This window comes from Salmo salar, chromosome ssa17 (genome assembly GCF_905237065.1).
Source record: "Salmo salar chromosome ssa17, Ssal_v3.1, whole genome shotgun sequence".
NCBI lineage: Eukaryota > Metazoa > Chordata > Actinopteri > Salmoniformes > Salmonidae > Salmo > Salmo salar.
Window position 1 is genome coordinate 69716649 of NC_059458.1, and position 20969 is coordinate 69737617.

The window sequence follows — 20969 nt, forward strand, 5'->3', positions numbered from 1 at the left end:
AGTATTATACAGAGCAATGATGGCTACGTACAATATTATACAGAGGCATGATGGCTACGTACAGTATTATACAGAGACATGATGGCTACGTACAGTATTATACAGAGCAATGATGGTACGTACAATATTATACAGAGCAATGATGGCTACGTACAATATTATACAGAGACATGATGGCTATGTACAGTATTATACAGAGCCATGACGGCTACGTACAGTATTATACAGAGCCACGATGGCTACACACAGTATTATACAGAGAGACATGATGGCTACGTACAGTATTATACAGAGCCACGATGGCTACGTACAGTATTATACAGAGACATGATGGCTACGTACAGTATTATACAGAGCCATGATGGCTACGTACAGTATTATACAAAGACGTGATGGCTACGTACAGTATTATACAGAGCCACGATGGCTACGTACAGTATTATACAGAGACATGATGGCTACGTACAGTATTATACAGAGCCAAGATGGCTACGTACAGTATTTTACAGAGCCATGATGGCTACGTACAGTATTATACAGAGACATGATGGCTACGTACAGTATTATACAGAGACATGATGGTTACGTACAGTATTATACAGAGCCACGATGGCTACGTACAGTATTATACAGAGACATGATGGCTACGTACAGTATTATACAGAGACATGATGGCTACGTACAGTATTATACAGAGACATGATGGCTACGTACAGTATTATACAGAGCCATGATGGCTACGTACAGTATTATACAGAGCCATGATGGCTACGTACAGTATTATACAGAGACATAATGGCTACGTACAGTATTATACAGAGACATGATGGCTACGTACAGTATTATACAGAGACATGATGGCTACGTACAGTATTATACAGAGACATGATGGCTACGTACAGTATTATACAGAGACATGATGGCTACGTACAATATTATACAGAGACATGATGGCTACGTACAGTATTATACAGAGACATGATGGCTACGTACAGTATTATACAGAGCCATGATGGCTACGTACAATATTATACAGAGCCATGATGGCTACGTACAGTATTATACAGAGCCATGATGGCTACGTACAGTATTATACAGAGCCACGACGGCTACGTACAGTATTATACAGAGCCATGATGGCTACGTACAGTATTATACAGAGAGACATGATGGCTACGTACAGTATTATACAGAGACATGATGGCTACGTACAGTATTATACAGAGACATGATGGCTACGTACAGTATTATACAGAGACATGATGGCTACGTACAGTATTATACAGAGCCATGATGGCTACGTACAGTATTATACAGAGACATGATGGCTACGTACAGTATTATACAGAGACATGATGGCTACGTACAGTATTATACAGAGACATGATGGCTACGTACAGTATTATACAGAGACATGATGGCTACGTACAGTATTATACAGAGCCACGATGGCTACGTACAGTATTATACAGAGCCACGATGGCTACGTACAGTATTATACAGAGCCATGATGGCTACGTACAGTATTATACAGAGACATGATGGCTACGTACAGTATTATACAGAGCCACGATGGCTACGTACAGTATTATACAGAGACATGATGGCTACGTACAGTATTATACAGAGACACGATGGCTACGTACAGTATTATACAGAGACATGATGGCTACGTACAGTATTATACAGAGCCATGATGGCTACGTACAGTATTATACAAAGCACATGATGGCTACGTACAGTATTATACAGAGCACTGATGGCTACGTACAGTATTATACAGAGACATGATGGCTACGTACAGTATTATACAGAGCACATGATGGCTACGTACAGTATTATACAGAGCCATGATGGCTACGTACAGTATTATACAGAGCCATGATGGCTACGTACAGTATTATACAGAGACATGATGGCTACGTACAGTATTATACAGAGACATGATGGCTACGTACAGTATTATACAGAGCCATGATGGCTACGTACAGTATTATACAGAGACATGATGGCTACGTACAGTATTATACAGAGCACATGATGGCTACGTACAGTATTATACAGAGACACGATGGCTACGTACAGTATTATACAGAGACATGATGGCTACGTACAGTATTATACAGAGCCATGATGGCTACGTACAGTATTATACAGAGACATGATGGCTACGTACAGTATTATACAGAGACATGATGGCTACGTACAGTATTATACAGAGCCACGATGGCTACGTACAGTATTATACAGAGACATGATGGCTACGTACAGTATTATACAGAGACATGATGGCTACGTACAGTATTATACAGAGACACGATGGCTACGTACAGTATTATACAGAGACATGATGGCTACGTACAGTATTATACAGAGACATGATGGCTACGTACAGTATTATACAGAGACATGATGGCTACGTACAGTATTATACAGAGACATGATGGCTACGTACAGTATTATACAGAGACATGATGGCTACGTACAGTATTATACAGAGACATGATGGCTACGTACAGTATTATACAGAGACACGATGGCTACGTACAGTATTATACAGAGACATGATGGCTACGTACAGTATTATACAGAGACATGATGGCTACGTACAGTATTATACAGAGACATGATGGCTACGTACAGTATTATACAGAGCCATGATGGCTACGTACAGTATTATACAGAGACATGATGGCTACGTACAGTATTATACAGAGACATGATGGCTACGTACAGTATTATACAGAGCCATGATGGCTACGTACAGTATTATACAGAGACATGATGGCTACGTACAGTATTATACAGAGCCACGATAGCTACGTACAGTATTATACAGAGACACGATGGCTACGTACAGTATTATACAGAGACATGATGGCTACGTACAGTATTATACAGAGACATGATGGCTACGTACAGTATTATACAGAGACATGATGGCTACGTACAGTATTATACAGAGCACATGATGGCTACGTACAGTATTATACAGAGACATGATGGCTACGTACAGTATTATACAGAGACATGATGGCTACGTACAGTATTATACAGAGCCATGATGGCTACGTACAGTATTATACAGAGACACGATGGCTACGTACAGTATTATACAGAGAGCATGATGGCTACGTACAGTATTATACAGAGACATGATGGCTACGTACAGTATTATACAGAGACATGATGGCTACGTACAGTATTATACAGAGACATGATGGCTACGTACAGTATTATACAGAGCCATGATGGCTACGTACAGTATTATACAGAGCCACGATGGCTACGTACAGTATTATACAGAGACACGATGGCTACGTACAGTATTATACAGAGCCATGATGGCTACGTACAGTATTATACAGAGCCATGATGGCTACGTACAGTATTATACAGAGACATGATGGCTACGTACAGTATTATACAGAGCCATGATGGCTACGTACAGTATTATACAGAGCCACGATGGCTACGTACAGTATTATACAGAGACACGATGGCTACGTACAGTATTATACAGAGACATGATGGCTACGTACAGTATTATACAGAGCCACGATGGCTACGTACAGTATTATACAGAGACATGATGGCTACGTACAGTATTATACAGAGACATGATGGCTACGTACAGTATTATACAGAGCCATGATGGCTACGTACAGTATTATACAGAGACATGATGGCTACGTACAGTATTATACAGAGACATGATGGCTACGTACAGTATTATACAGAGACATGATGGCTACGTACAGTATTATACAGAGACATGATGGCTACGTACAGTATTATACAGAGACATGATGGCTACGTACAGTATTATACAGAGACATGATGGCTACGTACAGTATTATACAGAGACATGATGGCTACGTACAGTATTATACAGAGACATGATGGCTACGTACAGTATTATACAGAGCCATGATGGCTACGTACAGTATTATACAGAGACATGATGGCTACGTACAGTATTATACAGAGCCATGATGGCTACGTACAGTATTATACAGAGCCATGATGGCTACGTACAATATTATACAGAGCCATGATGGCTACGTACAGTATTATACAGAGACATGATGGCTACGTACAGTATTATACAGAGCCATGATGGCTACGTACAGTATTATACAGAGCCATGATGGCTACGTACAGTATTATACAGAGCCATGATGGCTATGTACAGTATTATACAGAGCCATGACGGCTACGTACAGTATTATACAGAGCCACGATGGCTACGTACAGTATTATACAGAGCGCATGATGGCTACGTACAGTATTATACAGAGACATGATGGCTACGTACAGTATTATACAGAGACATGATGGCTACGTACAGTATTATACAGAGCCATGATGGCTACGTACAGTATTATACAGAGCCACGATGGCTACGTACAGTATTATACAGAGCCATGATGGCTACGTACAGTATTATACAGAGACATGATGGCTACGTACAGTATTATACAGAGCCACGATGGCTACGTACAGTATTATACAGAGACATGATGGCTACGTACAATATTATACAGAGACATGATGGCTACGTACAGTCTTATACAGAGACATGATGGCTACGTACAGTATTATACAGAGCCATGATGGCTACGTACAGTATTATACCAAGAGCCATGATGGCTACGTACAGTATTATACAGAGACATTGATGGCTACGTACAGTATTATACAGAGGCATGATGGCTACGTACAGTATTATACAGAGACATGATGGCTACGTACAGTATTATACAGAGCAATGATGGCTACGTACAATATTATACAGAGCACATGATGGCTACGTACAGTATTATACAGAGACATGATGGCTACGTACAGTATTATACAGAGACACGATGGCTACGTACAGTATTATACAGAGCCACGATGGCTACGTACAGTATTATACAGAGACATGATGGCTACGTACAGTATTATACAGAGACATGATGGCTACGTACAGTATTATACAGAGACATGATGGCTACGTACAGTATTATACAGAGACATGATGGCTACGTACAGTATTATACAGAGACATGATGGCTACGTACAGTATTATACAGAGACATGATGGCTACGTACAGTATTATACAGAGCCATGATGGCTACGTACAGTATTATACAGAGACATGATGGCTACGTACAGTATTATACAGAGACATGATGGCTACGTACAGTATTATACAGAGACATGATGGCTACGTACAGTATTATACAGAGACATGATGGCTACGTACAGTATTATACAGAGACATGATGGCTACGTACAGTATTATACAGAGACATGATGGCTACGTACAGTATTATACAGAGACATGATGGCTACGTACAGTATTATACAGAGACACGATGGCTACGTACAGTATTATACAGAGCCATGATGGCTACGTACAGTATTATACAGAGCCATGATGGCTACGTACAGTATTATACAGAGACATGATGGCTACGTACAGTATTATACAGAGACATGATGGCTACGTACAGTATTATACAGAGCCATGATGGCTACGTACAGTATTATACAGAGACATGATGGCTACGTACAGTATTATACAGAGCATGATGGCTACGTACAGTATTATACAGAGACATGATGGCTACGTACAGTATTATACAGAGACATGATGGCTACGTACAGTATTATACAGAGACATGATGGCTACGTACAGTATTATACAGAGACATGATGGCTACGTACAGTATTATACAGAGACATGATGGCTACGTACAGTATTATACAGAGACATGATGGCTACGTACAGTATTATACAGAGACATGATGGCTACGTACAGTATTATACAGAGCACATGATGGCTACGTACAATATTATACAGAGACATGATGGCTACGTACAATATTATACAGAGCCATGATGGCTACGTACAGTATTATACAGAGCCATGATGGCTACGTACAGTATTATACAGAGCCATGATGGCTACGTACAGTATTATACAGAGACATGATGGCTACGTACAGTATTATACAGAGACATGATGGCTACGTACAGTATTATACAGAGCCACGATGGCTACGTACAGTATTATACAGAGCCATGATGGCTACGTACAGTATTATACAGAGACATGATGGCTACGTACAGTATTATACAGAGACATGATGGCTACGTACAGTATTATACAGAGACATGATGGCTACGTACAGTATTATACAGAGACATGATGGCTACGTACAGTATTATACAGAGACATGATGGCTACGTACAGTATTATACAGAGCCATGATGGCTACGTACAGTATTATACAGAGCCATGATGGCTACGTACAGTATTATACAGAGACATGATGGCTACGTACAGTATTATACAGAGACATGATGGCTACGTACAGTATTATACAGAGACATGATGGCTACGTACAGTATTATACAGAGACACGATGGCTACGTACAGTATTATACAGAGACACGATGGCTACGTACAGTATTATACAGAGACACGATGGCTACGTACAGTATTATACAGAGACATGATGGCTACGTACAGTATTATACAGAGACATGATGGCTACGTACAGTATTATACAGAGCCATGATGGCTACGTACAGTATTATACAGAGCCATGATGGCTACGTACAGTATTATACAGAGACATGATGGCTACGTACAGTATTATACAGAGACATGATGGCTACGTACAGTATTATACAGAGACATGATGGCTACGTACAGTATTATACAGAGACATGATGGCTACGTACAGTATTATACAGAGACATGATGGCTACGTACAGTATTATACAGAGACATGATGGCTACGTACAGTATTATACAGAGACATGATGGCTACGTACAGTATTATACAGAGACATGATGGCTACGTACAGTATTATACAGAGACATGATGGCTACGTACAGTATTATACAGAGCCATGATGGCTACGTACAGTATTATACAGAGACATGATGGCTACGTACAGTATTATACAGAGCCACGATGGCTACGTACAGTATTATACAGAGACACGATGGCTACGTACAGTATTATACAGAGCCATGATGGCTACGTACAGTATTATACAGAGACATGATGGCTACGTACAGTATTATACAGAGCCATGATGGCTACGTACAGTATTATACAGAGACATGATGGCTACGTACAGTATTATACAGAGCCATGATGGCTACGTACAGTATTATACAGAGACATGATGGCTACGTACAGTATTATACAGAGCCACGATGGCTACGTACAGTATTATACAGAGACATGATGGCTACGTACAGTATTATACAGAGACATGATGGCTACGTACAGTATTATACAGAGCCATGATGGCTACGTACAGTATTATACAGAGCCATGATGGCTACGTACAGTATTATACAGAGACATGATGGCTACGTACAGTATTATACAGAGCCACGATGGCTACGTACAGTATTATACAGAGACACGATGGCTACGTACAGTATTATACAGAGACATGATGGCTACGTACAGTATTATACAGAGCCATGATGGCTACGTACAGTATTATACAGAGCCATGATGGCTACGTACAGTATTATACAGAGACATGATGGCTACGTACAGTATTATACAGAGACATGATGGCTACGTACAGTATTATACAGAGCCATGATGGCTACGTACAGTATTATACAGAGACATGATGGCTACGTACAGTATTATACAGAGCCATGATGGCTACGTACAGTATTATACAGAGACATGATGGCTACGTACAGTATTATACAGAGACATGATGGCTACGTACAGTATTATACAGAGCCACGATGGCTACGTACAGTATTATACAGAGCCATGATGGCTACGTACAGTATTATACAGAGACATGATGGCTACGTACAGTATTATACAGAGCCATGATGGCTACGTACAGTATTATACAGAGCACATGATGGCTACGTACAGTATTATACAGAGACATGATGGCTACGTACAGTATTATACAGAGACATGATGGCTACGTACAGTATTATACAGAGACATGATGGCTACGTACAGTATTATACAGAGACATGATGGCTACGTACAGTATTATACAGAGACATGATGGCTACGTACAGTATTATACAGAGCCATGATGGCTACGTACAGTATTATACAGAGACATGATGGCTACGTACAGTATTATACAGAGACATGATGGCTACGTACAGTATTATACAGAGCCATGATGGCTACGTACAGTATTATACAGAGCCACGATGGCTACGTACAGTATTATACAGAGACATGATGGCTACGTACAGTATTATACAGAGCCATGATGGCTACGTACAGTATTATACAGAGCCATGATGGCTACGTACAGTATTATACAGAGACATGATGGCTACGTACAGTATTATACAGAGACATGATGGCTACGTACAGTATTATACAGAGACATGATGGCTACGTACAGTATTATACAGAGACATGATGGCTACGTACAGTATTATACAGAGACATGATGGCTACGTACAGTATTATACAGAGACATGATGGCTACGTACAGTATTATACAGAGACATGATGGCTACGTACAGTATTATACAGAGCCATGATGGCTACGTACAGTATTATACAGAGCCATGATGGCTACGTACAGTATTATACAGAGCCATGATGGCTACGTACAGTATTATACAGAGCCATGATGGCTACGTACAGTATTATACAGAGCCATGATGGCTACGTACAGTATTATACAGAGACATGATGGCTACGTACAGTATTATACAGAGCCATGATGGCTACGTACAGTATTATACAGAGACATGATGGCTACGTACAGTATTATACAGAGACATGATGGCTACGTACAGTATTATACAGAGCCATGATGGCTACGTACAGTATTATACAGAGCCATGATGGCTACGTACAGTATTATACAGAGACATGATGGCTAGGTACAGTATTATACAGAGACATGATGGCTACGTACAGTATTATACAGAGCCATGATGGCTACGTACAGTATTATACAGAGACACGATGGCTACGTACAGTATTATACAGAGCCACGATGGCTACGTACAGTATTATACAGAGCCATGATGGCTACGTACAGTATTATACAGAGACATGATGGCTACGTACAGTATTATACAGAGCCATGATGGCTACGTACAGTATTATACAGAGACATGATGGCTACGTACAGTATTATACAGAGACATGATGGCTACGTACAGTATTATACAGAGACATGATGGCTACGTACAGTATTATACAGAGACATGATGGCTACGTACAGTATTATACAGAGCCATGATGGCTACGTACAGTATTATACAGAGCCATGATGGCTACGTACAGTATTATACAGAGCCATGATGGCTACGTACAGTATTATACAGAGACATGATGGCTACGTACAGTATTATACAGAGCCATCGATGGCTACGTACAGTATTATACAGAGCACATGATGGCTACGTACAATATTATACAGAGACACGATGGCTACGTACAGTATTATACAGAGACATGATGGCTACGTACAGTATTATACAGAGCCATGATGGCTACGTACAGTATTATACAGAGACATGATGGCTACGTACAGTATTATACAGAGCACATGATGGCTACGTACAATATTATACAGAGCCATGATGGCTACGTACAGTATTATACAGAGACATGATGGCTATGTACAGTATTATACAGAGCCATGATGGCTACGTACAGTATTATACAGAGCCATGATGGCTACGTACAGTATTATACAGAGACATGATGGCTACGTACAGTATTATACAGAGCCATGATGGCTACGTACAGTATTATACAGAGCCACGATGGCTACGTACAGTATTATACAGAGACATGATGGCTACGTACAGTATTATACAGAGACATGATGGCTACGTACAGTATTATACAGAGACACGATGGCTACGTACAGTATTATACAGAGCCATGATGGCTACGTACAGTATTATACAGAGACATGATGGCTACGTACAGTATTATACAGAGCCATGATGGCTACGTACAGTATTATACAGAGACACGATGGCTACGTACAGTATTATACAGAGACATGATGGCTACGTACAGTATTATACAGAGACATGATGGCTACGTACAGTATTATACAGAGCCACGATGGCTACGTACAGTATTATACAGAGACATGATGGCTACGTACAGTATTATACAGAGCCATGATGGCTACGTACAGTATTATACAGAGCCATGATGGCTACGTACAGTATTATACAGAGACATGATGGCTACGTACAGTATTATACAGAGACATGATGGCTACGTACAGTATTATATAGAGCCATGATGGCTACGTACAGTATTATACAGAGCCATGATGGCTACGTACAGTATTATACAGAGACATGATGGCTACGTACAGTATTATACAGAGACATGATGGCTACGTATTATACAGAGACATGATGGCTACGTACAGTATTATACAGAGCCATGATGGCTACGTACAGTATTATACAGAGCCATGATGGCTACGTACAGTATTATACAGAGACATGATGGCTACGTACAGTATTATACAGAGCCACGATGGCTACGTACAGTATTATACAGAGACACGATGGCTACGTACAGTATTATACAGAGACATGATGGCTACGTACAGTATTATACAGAGACATGATGGCTACGTACAGTATTATACAGAGACATGATGGCTACGTACAGTATTATACAGAGACATGATGGCTACGTACAGTATTATACAGAGACATGATGGCTACGTACAGTATTATACAGAGCCATGATGGCTACGTACAGTATTATACAGAGACATGATGGCTACGTACAGTATTATACAGAGCCTCGATGGCTACGTACAGTATTATACAGAGCAATGATGGCTACGTACAATATTATATGGAGACATGGCTATGTACAGTCTTATACGGAGACATGATGGCTACGTACAGTATTATACAGAGCCATGATGGCTACGTACAGTATTATACAGAGACATGATGGCTACGTACAGTATTATACAGAGCACATGATGGCTACGTACAATATTATACAGAGGCATGATGGCTACGTACAGTATTATACAGAGACATGATGGCTACGTACAGTATTATACAGAGCCATGATGGCTACGTACAATATTATACAGAGCCATGATGGCTACGTACAATATTATACAGAGACATGATGGCTACGTACAGTATTATACAGAGCCATGATGGCTACGTACAGTATTATACAGAGACACGATGGCTACGTACAGTATTATACAGAGACATGATGGCTACGTACAGTATTATACAGAGACATGATGGCTACGTACAGTATTATACAGAGACACGATGGCTACGTACAGTATTATACAGAGACATGATGGCTATGTACAGTATTATACAGAGACATGATGGCTACGTACAGTATTATACAGAGACATGATGGCTACGTACAGTATTATACAGAGCCATGATGGCTACGTACAGTATTATACAGAGACACGATGGCTACGTACAGTATTATACAGAGACACGATGGCTACGTACAGTATTATACAGAGACATGATGGCTACGTACAGTATTATACAGAGACATGATGGCTACGTACAGTATTATACAGAGCCATGATGGCTACGTACAGTATTATACAGAGACATGATGGCTACGTACAGTATTATACAGAGACATGATGGCTACGTACAGTATTATACAGAGACATGATGGCTACGTACAGTATTATACAGAGACACGATGGCTACGTACAGTATTATACAGAGCCATGATGGCTACGTACAGTATTATACAGAGACATGATGGCTACGTACAGTATTATACAGAGACACGATGGCTACGTACAGTATTATACAGAGACACGATGGCTACGTACAGTATTATACAGAGACACGATGGCTACGTACAGTATTATACAGAGACATGATGGCTACATACAGTATTATACAGAGCCATGATGGCTACGTACAGTATTATACAGAGACATGATGGCTACGTACAGTATTATACAGAGCATGATGGCTACGTACAGTATTATACAGAGACACGATGGCTACGTACAGTATTATACAGAGCCATGATGGCTACGTACAGTATTATACAGAGACACGATGGCTACGTACAGTATTATACAGAGACATGATGGCTACGTACAGTATTATACAGAGCCATGATGGCTACGTACAGTATTATACAGAGACATGATGGCTACGTACAGTATTATACAGAGACATGATGGCTACGTACAGTATTATACAGAGACATGATGGCTACGTACAGTATTATACAGAGACATGATGGCTACGTACAGTATTATACAGAGACATGATGGCTACGTACAGTATTATACAGAGCCATGATGGCTACGTACAGTATTATACAGAGACACGATGGCTACGTACAGTATTATACAGAGCCATGATGGCTACGTACAGTATTATACAGAGACATGATGGCTACGTACAGTATTATACAGAGACATGATGGCTACGTACAGTATTATACAGAGCCACGATGGCTACGTACAGTATTATACAGAGCCATGATGGCTACGTACAGTATTATACAGAGCCATGATGGCTACGTACAGTATTATACAGAGCCATGATGGCTACGTACAGTATTATACAGAGACATGATGGCTACGTACAGTATTATACAGAGCCATGATGGCTACGTACAGTATTATACAGAGACACGATGGCTACGTACAGTATTATACAGAGCCATGATGGCTACGTACAGTATTATACAGAGACATGATGGCTACGTACAGTATTATACAGAGCCATGATGGCTACGTACAGTATTATACAGAGACATGATGGCTACGTACAGTATTATACAGAGCCATGATGGCTACGTACAGTATTATACAGAGCACATGATGGCTACGTACAGTATTATACAGAGACACGATGGCTACGTACAGTATTATACAGAGACACGATGGCTACGTACAGTATTATACAGAGCCACGATGGCTACGTACAGTATTATACAGAGACATGATGGCTACGTACAGTATTATACAGAGACATGATGGCTACGTACAGTATTATACAGAGACATGATGGCTACGTACAGTATTATACAGAGCCATGATGGCTACGTACAGTATTATACAGAGCCATGATGGCTACGTACAGTATTATACAGAGCACATGATGGCTACGTACAGTATTATACAGAGACATGATGGCAACGTACAGTATTATATAGAGCCATGATGGCTACGTACACTATTATACAGAGCCATGATGGCTACGTACAGTATTATACAGAGACATGATGGCTACGTACAGTATTATACAGAGACATGATGGCTACGTACAGTATTATACAGAGACACGATGGCTACGTACAGTATTATACAGAGACATGATGGCTACGTACAGTATTATACAGAGACACGATGGCTACGTACAGTATTATACAGAGACATGATGGCTACGTACAGTATTATACAGAGCCATGATGGCTACGTACAGTATTATACAGAGCCATGATGGCTACGTACAGTATTATACAGAGACATGATGGCTACGTACAGTATTATACAGAGACATGATGGCTACGTACAGTATTATACAGAGACATGATGGCTACGTACAGTATTATACAGAGACATGATGGCTACGTACAGTATTATACAGAGACATGATGGCTACGTACAGTATTATACAGAGACATGATGGCTACGTACAGTATTATACAGAGACATGATGGCTACGTACAGTATTATACAGAGACATGATGGCTACATACAGTATTATACAGAGCCATGATGGCTACGTACAGTATTATACAGAGACATGATGGCTACGTACAGTATTATACAGAGCCACGATGGCTACGTACAGTATTATACAGAGCCATGATGGCTACGTACAGTATTATACAGAGACATGATGGCTACGTACAGTATTATACAGAGACATGATGGCTACGTACAGTATTATACAGAGACATGATGGCTACGTACAGTATTATACAGAGCCATGATGGCTACGTACAGTATTATACAGAGCCACGATGGCTACGTACAGTATTATACAGAGCCATGATGGCTACGTACAGTATTATACAGAGACATGATGGCTACGTACAGTATTATACAGAGCCACGATGGCTACGTACAGTATTATACAGAGCAATGATGGCTACGTACAATATTATATAGAGACATGATGGCTATGTACAGTCTTATACAGAGACATGATGGCTACGTACAGTATTATACAGAGCCATGATGGCTACATACAGTATTATACAAAGACATGATGGCTACGTACAGTATTATACAGAGCCATGATGGCTACGTACAGTATTATACAGAGCCATGATGGCTACGTACAGTATTATACAGAGACATGATGGCTACGTACAGTATTATACAGAGACATGATGGCTACGTACAGTATTATACAGAGCCACGATGGCTACGTACAATATTATACAGAGACATGATGGCTATGTACAGTATTATACAGAGCCATGATGGCTACGTACAGTATTATACAGAGCCACGATGGCTACGTACAGTATTATACAGAGACATGATGGCTACGTACAGTATTATACAGAGACATGATGGCTACGTACAGTATTATACAGAGACAGATGGCTACGTACAGTATTATACAGAGCCATGATGGCTACGTACAGTATTATACAGAGACATGATGGCTACGTACAGTATTATACAGAGACACGATGGCTACGTACAGTATTATACAGAGCCATGATGGCTACGTACAGTATTATACAGAGACGTGATGGCTACGTACAGTATTATACAGAGACACGATGGCTACGTACAGTATTATACAGAGACATGATGGCTACGTACAGTATTATACAGAGACAAGATGGCTACGTACAGTATTATACAGAGACACGATGGCTACGTACAGTATTATACAGAGACATGATGGCTACGTACAGTATTATACAGAGACACGATGGCTACGTACAGTATTATACAGAGACACGATGGCTACGTACAGTATTATACAGAGACATGATGGCTACGTACAGTATTATACAGAGACATGATGGCTACGTACAGTATTATACAGAGACATGATGGCTACGTACAGTATTATACAGAGACATGATGGCTACGTACAGTATTATACAGAGACATGATGGCTACGTACAGTATTATACAGAGACATGATGGCTACGTACAGTATTATACAGAGACATGATGGCTACGTACAGTATTATACAGAGACACGATGGCTACGTACAGTATTATACAGAGACACGATGGCTATGTACAGTATTATACAGAGACATGATGGCTACGTACAGTATTATACAGAGACATGATGGCTACGTACAGTATTATACAGAGCCTATGATGGCTACGTACAGTATTATACAGAGCAATGATGGCTACGTACAATATTATACGAGGCATGTGGCTACGTACAGTATTATACAGAGACATGATGGCTACGTACAGTATTATACAGAGGCATGATGGCTACGTACAGTATTATACAGAGCCATGATGGCTACGTACAGTATTATACAGAGCAATGATGGCTACGTACAATATTATATAGAGACATGTGGCTATGTACAGTATTATACGGAGACATGATGGCTACGTACAGTATTATACAGAGCCATGATGGCTACGTACAGTATTATACAGAGACATGATGGCTACGTACAGTATTATACAGAGCCAAGATGGCTACGTACAGTATTTTACAGAGCCATGATGGCTACGTACAGTATTATACAGAGACATGATGGCTACGTACAGTATTATACAGAGACACGATGGCTACGTACAGTATTATACAGAGACATGATGGCTACGTACAGTATTATACAGAGACATGATGGCTACGTACAGTATTATACAGAGACATGATGGCTACATACAGTATTATACAGAGCCATGATGGCAACGTACAGTATTATACAGAGACATGATGGCTACGTACAGTATTATACAGAGACATGATGGCTACGTACAGTATTATACAGAGACATGATGGCTACGTACAGTATTATACAGAGACATGATGGCTACGAACAGTATTATACAGAGCCACGATGGCTACGTACAGTATTATACAGAGCCACGATGGCTACGTACAGTATTATACAGAGCCATGATGGCTACGTCCAGTATTATACAGAGACATGATGGCTACGTACAGTATTATACAGAGCCTCGATGGCTACGTACAGTATTATACAGAGCCATGATGGCTACGTACAATATTATACAGAGACATGTGGCTACGTACAGTCTTATACAGAGACATGATGGCTACGTACAGTATTATACAGAGCCATGATGGCTACGTACAGTATTATACAAAGACATGATGGCTACGTACAGTATTATACAGAGCTGCATGGATACGTACAATATTATACAGAGACATGATGGCTATGTACAGTATTATACAGAGACATGATGGCTACGTACAATATTATACAGAGCAATGATGGCTACGTACAATATTATACAGAGACATGATGGCTATGTACAGTATTATACAGAGCCATGATGGCTACGTACAGTATTATACAGAGACATGATGGCTACGTATAGTATTATACAGAGACATGATGGCTACGTACAGTATTATACAGAGACACGATGGCTACGTACAGTATTATACAGAGACACGATGGCTACGTACAGTATTATACAGAGACATGATGGCTACGTACAGTATTATACAGAGACATGATGGCTACGTACAGTATTATACAGAGCCTATATGGCTACGTACAGTATTATACAGAGCAATGATGGCTACGTACAATATTATATGAGGCATGGCTATGTACAGTATTATACGGAGAAGGATGGCTACATACAGTATTATACAGAGGCATGATGGCTACGTACAGTATTATACAGAGCCATGATGGCTACGTACAGTATTATACAGAGCAATGATGGCTACGTACAATATTATATGGAGACATGGCTATGTACAGTATTATACGGAGACATGATGGCTACGTACAGTATTATACAGAGCAATGATGGCTACGTACAGTATTATACAGAGACATGATGGCTACGTACAGTATTATACAGAGCCAAGATGGCTACGTACAGTATTTTACAGAGCCATGATGGCTACGTACAGTATTATACAGAGACATGATGGCTACGTACAGTATTATACAGAGACATGATGGTTACGTACAGTATTATACAGAGCCACGATGGCTACGTACAGTATTATACAGAGACATGATGGCTACGTACAGTATTATACAGAGACATGATGGCTACGTACAGTATTATACAGAGACATGATGGCTACGTACAGTATTATACAGAGACATGATGGCTACGTACAGTATTATACAGAGCCATGATGGCAACGTACAGTATTATACAGAGACATGATGGCTACGTACAGTATTATACAGAGACATGATGGCTACGTACAGTATTATACAGAGACATGATGGCTACGTACAGTATTATACAGAGACATGATGGCTACGTACAGTATTATACAGAGCCACGATGGCTACGTACAGTATTATACAGAGCCACGATGGCTACGTACAGTATTATACAGAGCCATGATGGCTACGTACAGTATTATACAGAGACATGATGGCTACGTACAGTATTATACAGAGCCTCGATGGCTACGTACAGTATTATACAGAGCAATGATGGCTACGTACAATATTATATGGAGACATGGCTATGTACAGTCTTATACGGAGACATGATGGCTACGTACAGTATTATAGAGAGCCATGATGGCTACATACAGTATTATACAAAGACATGATGGCTACGTACAGTATTATACAGAGCAATGATGGCTACGTACAATATTATACAGAGGCATGATGGCTACGTACAGTATTATACAGAGACATGATGGCTATGTACAGTATTATACAGAGCAATGATGGTACGTACAATATTATACAGAGCAATGATGGCTACGTACAATATTATACAGAGACATGATGGCTATGTACAGTATTATACAGAGCCATGATGGCTACGTACGGTATTATACAGAGCCACGATGGCTACATACAGTATTAAACAGAGACATGATGGCTACGTACAGTATTATACAGAGACATGATGGCTACGTACAGTATTATACAGAGACACGATGGCTACGTACAGTATTATACAGAGCCATGATGGCTACGTACAGTATTATACAGAGACACGATGGCTACGTACAGTATTATACAGAGACACGATGGCTACGTACAGTATTATACAGAGACACGATGGCTACGTACAGTATTATACAGAGACACGATGGCTACGTACAGTATTATACAGAGACACGATGGCTACGTACAGTATTATACAGAGACATGATGGCTACGTACAGTATTATACAGAGCCATGATGGCTACGTACAGTATTATACAGAGCCATGATGGCTACGTACAGTATTATACAGAGACATGATGGCTACGTACAGTATTATACAGAGACATGATGGCTACGTGCAGTATTATACAGAGACATGATGGCTACGTACAATATTATGCAGAGACATGATGGCTACGTACAGTATTATACAGAGCCTATATGGCTACGTACAGTATTATACAGAGCAATGATGGCTACGTACAATATTATATGAGGCATGGCTATGTACAGTATTATACGGAGAATGATCGCTAAATACAGTATTATACAGAGGCCTGATGGCTACGTACAGTATTATACAGAGCCATGATGGCTACGTACAGTATTATACAGAGCAATGATGGCTACGTACAATATTATATGGAGACATGGCTATGTACAGTATTATACGGAGACATGATGGCTACGTACAGTATTATACAGAGCAATGATGGCTACGTACAGTATTATACAGAGACATGATGGCTACGTACAGTATTATACAGAGCCATGATGGCTACATACAGTATTATACAAAGACATGATGGCTACGTACAGTATTATACAGAGCAATGATGGCTACGTACAATATTATACAGAGGCATGATGGCTACGTACAGTATTATACAGAGACACGATGGCTACGAACAGTATTATACAGAGCCACGATGGCTACGTACAGTATTATACAGAGACATGATGGCTACGTACAGTATTATACAGAGCCAAGATGGCTACGTACAGTATTTTACAGAGCCATGATGGCTACGTACAGTATTATACAGAGACATGATGGCTACGTACAGTATTATACAGAGACATGATGGTTACGTACAGTATTATACAGAGCCACGATGGCTACGTACAGTATTATACAGAGACATGATGGCTACGTACAGTATTATACAGAGACATGATGGCTACGTACAGTATTATACAGAGACATGATGGCTACGTACATTATTATACAGAGCCATGATGGCTACGTACAGTATTATACAGAGACATGATGGCTACGTACAGTATTATATAGAGACATGATGGCTACGTACAGTATTATACAGAGACATGATGGCTACGTACAGTATTATACAGGGACATGATGTCTACGTACAGTATTATACAGAGCCACGATGGCTACGTACAGTATTATACAGAGCCACGATGGCTACGTACAGTATTATACAGAGCCATGATGGCTACGTACAGTATTATACAGAGACATGATGGCTACGTACAGTATTATACAGAGCCTCGATGGCTACGTACAGTATTATACAGAGCAATGATGGCTACGTACAATATTATATGGAGACATGGCTATGTACAGTCTTATACGGAGACATGATGGCTACGTACAGTATTATACAGAGCCATGATGGCTACATACAGTATTATACAAAGACATGATGGCTACGTACAGTATTATACAGAGCAATGATGGCTACGTACAATATTATACAGAGGCATGATGGCTACGTACAGTATTATACAGAGACATGATGGCTATGTACAGTATTATACAGAGCAATGATGGTACGTACAATATTATACAGAGCAATGATGGCTACGTACAATATTATACAGAGACATGATGGCTATGTACAGTATTATACAGAGCCATGATGGCTACGTACGGTATTATACAGAGCCACGATGGCTACATACAGTATTAAACAGAGACATGATGGCTACGTACAGTATTATACAGAGACATGATGGCTACGTACAGTATTATACAGAGACACGATGGCTACGTACAGTATTATACAGAGACATGATGGCTACATACAGTATTATACAGAGACATGATGGCTACGTACAGTATTATACAGAGACATGATGGCTACGTACAGTATTATACAGAGACATGATGGCTACGTACAGTATTATACAGAGACATGATGGCTACGTACAGTATTATACAGAGACATGATGGCTACGTACAGTATTATACAGAGACATGATGGCTACGTACAGTATTATACAGAGACACGATGGCTACGTACAGTATTATACAGAGACACGATGGCTACGTACAGTATTATACAGAGACACGATGGCTACGTACAGTATTATACAGAGACATGATGGCTACGTACAGTATTATACAGAGACACGATGGCTACGTACAGTATTATACAGAGACATGATGGCTACGTACAGTATTATACAGAGACATGATGGCTACGTACAGTATTATACAGAGCCATGATGGCTACGTACAGTATTATACAGAGCCATGATGGCTACGTACAGTATTATACAGAGACATAATGGCTACGTACAGTATTATACAGAGACATGATGGCTACGTACAGTATTATACAGAGACATGATGGCTACGTACAGTATTATACAGAGACATGATGGCTACGTACAGTATTATACAGAGACATGATGGCTACGTACAGTATTATACAGAGACATGATGGCTACGTACAGTATTATACAGAGACATGATGGCTATGTACAGTATTATACAAAGACATGATGGCCAGGTACAGTATTATACAGAGACATGATGGCTACGTACAGTATTATACAGAGGCATGATGGCTACGTAGAGTATTATACAGAGCCATGATGGCTACGTAC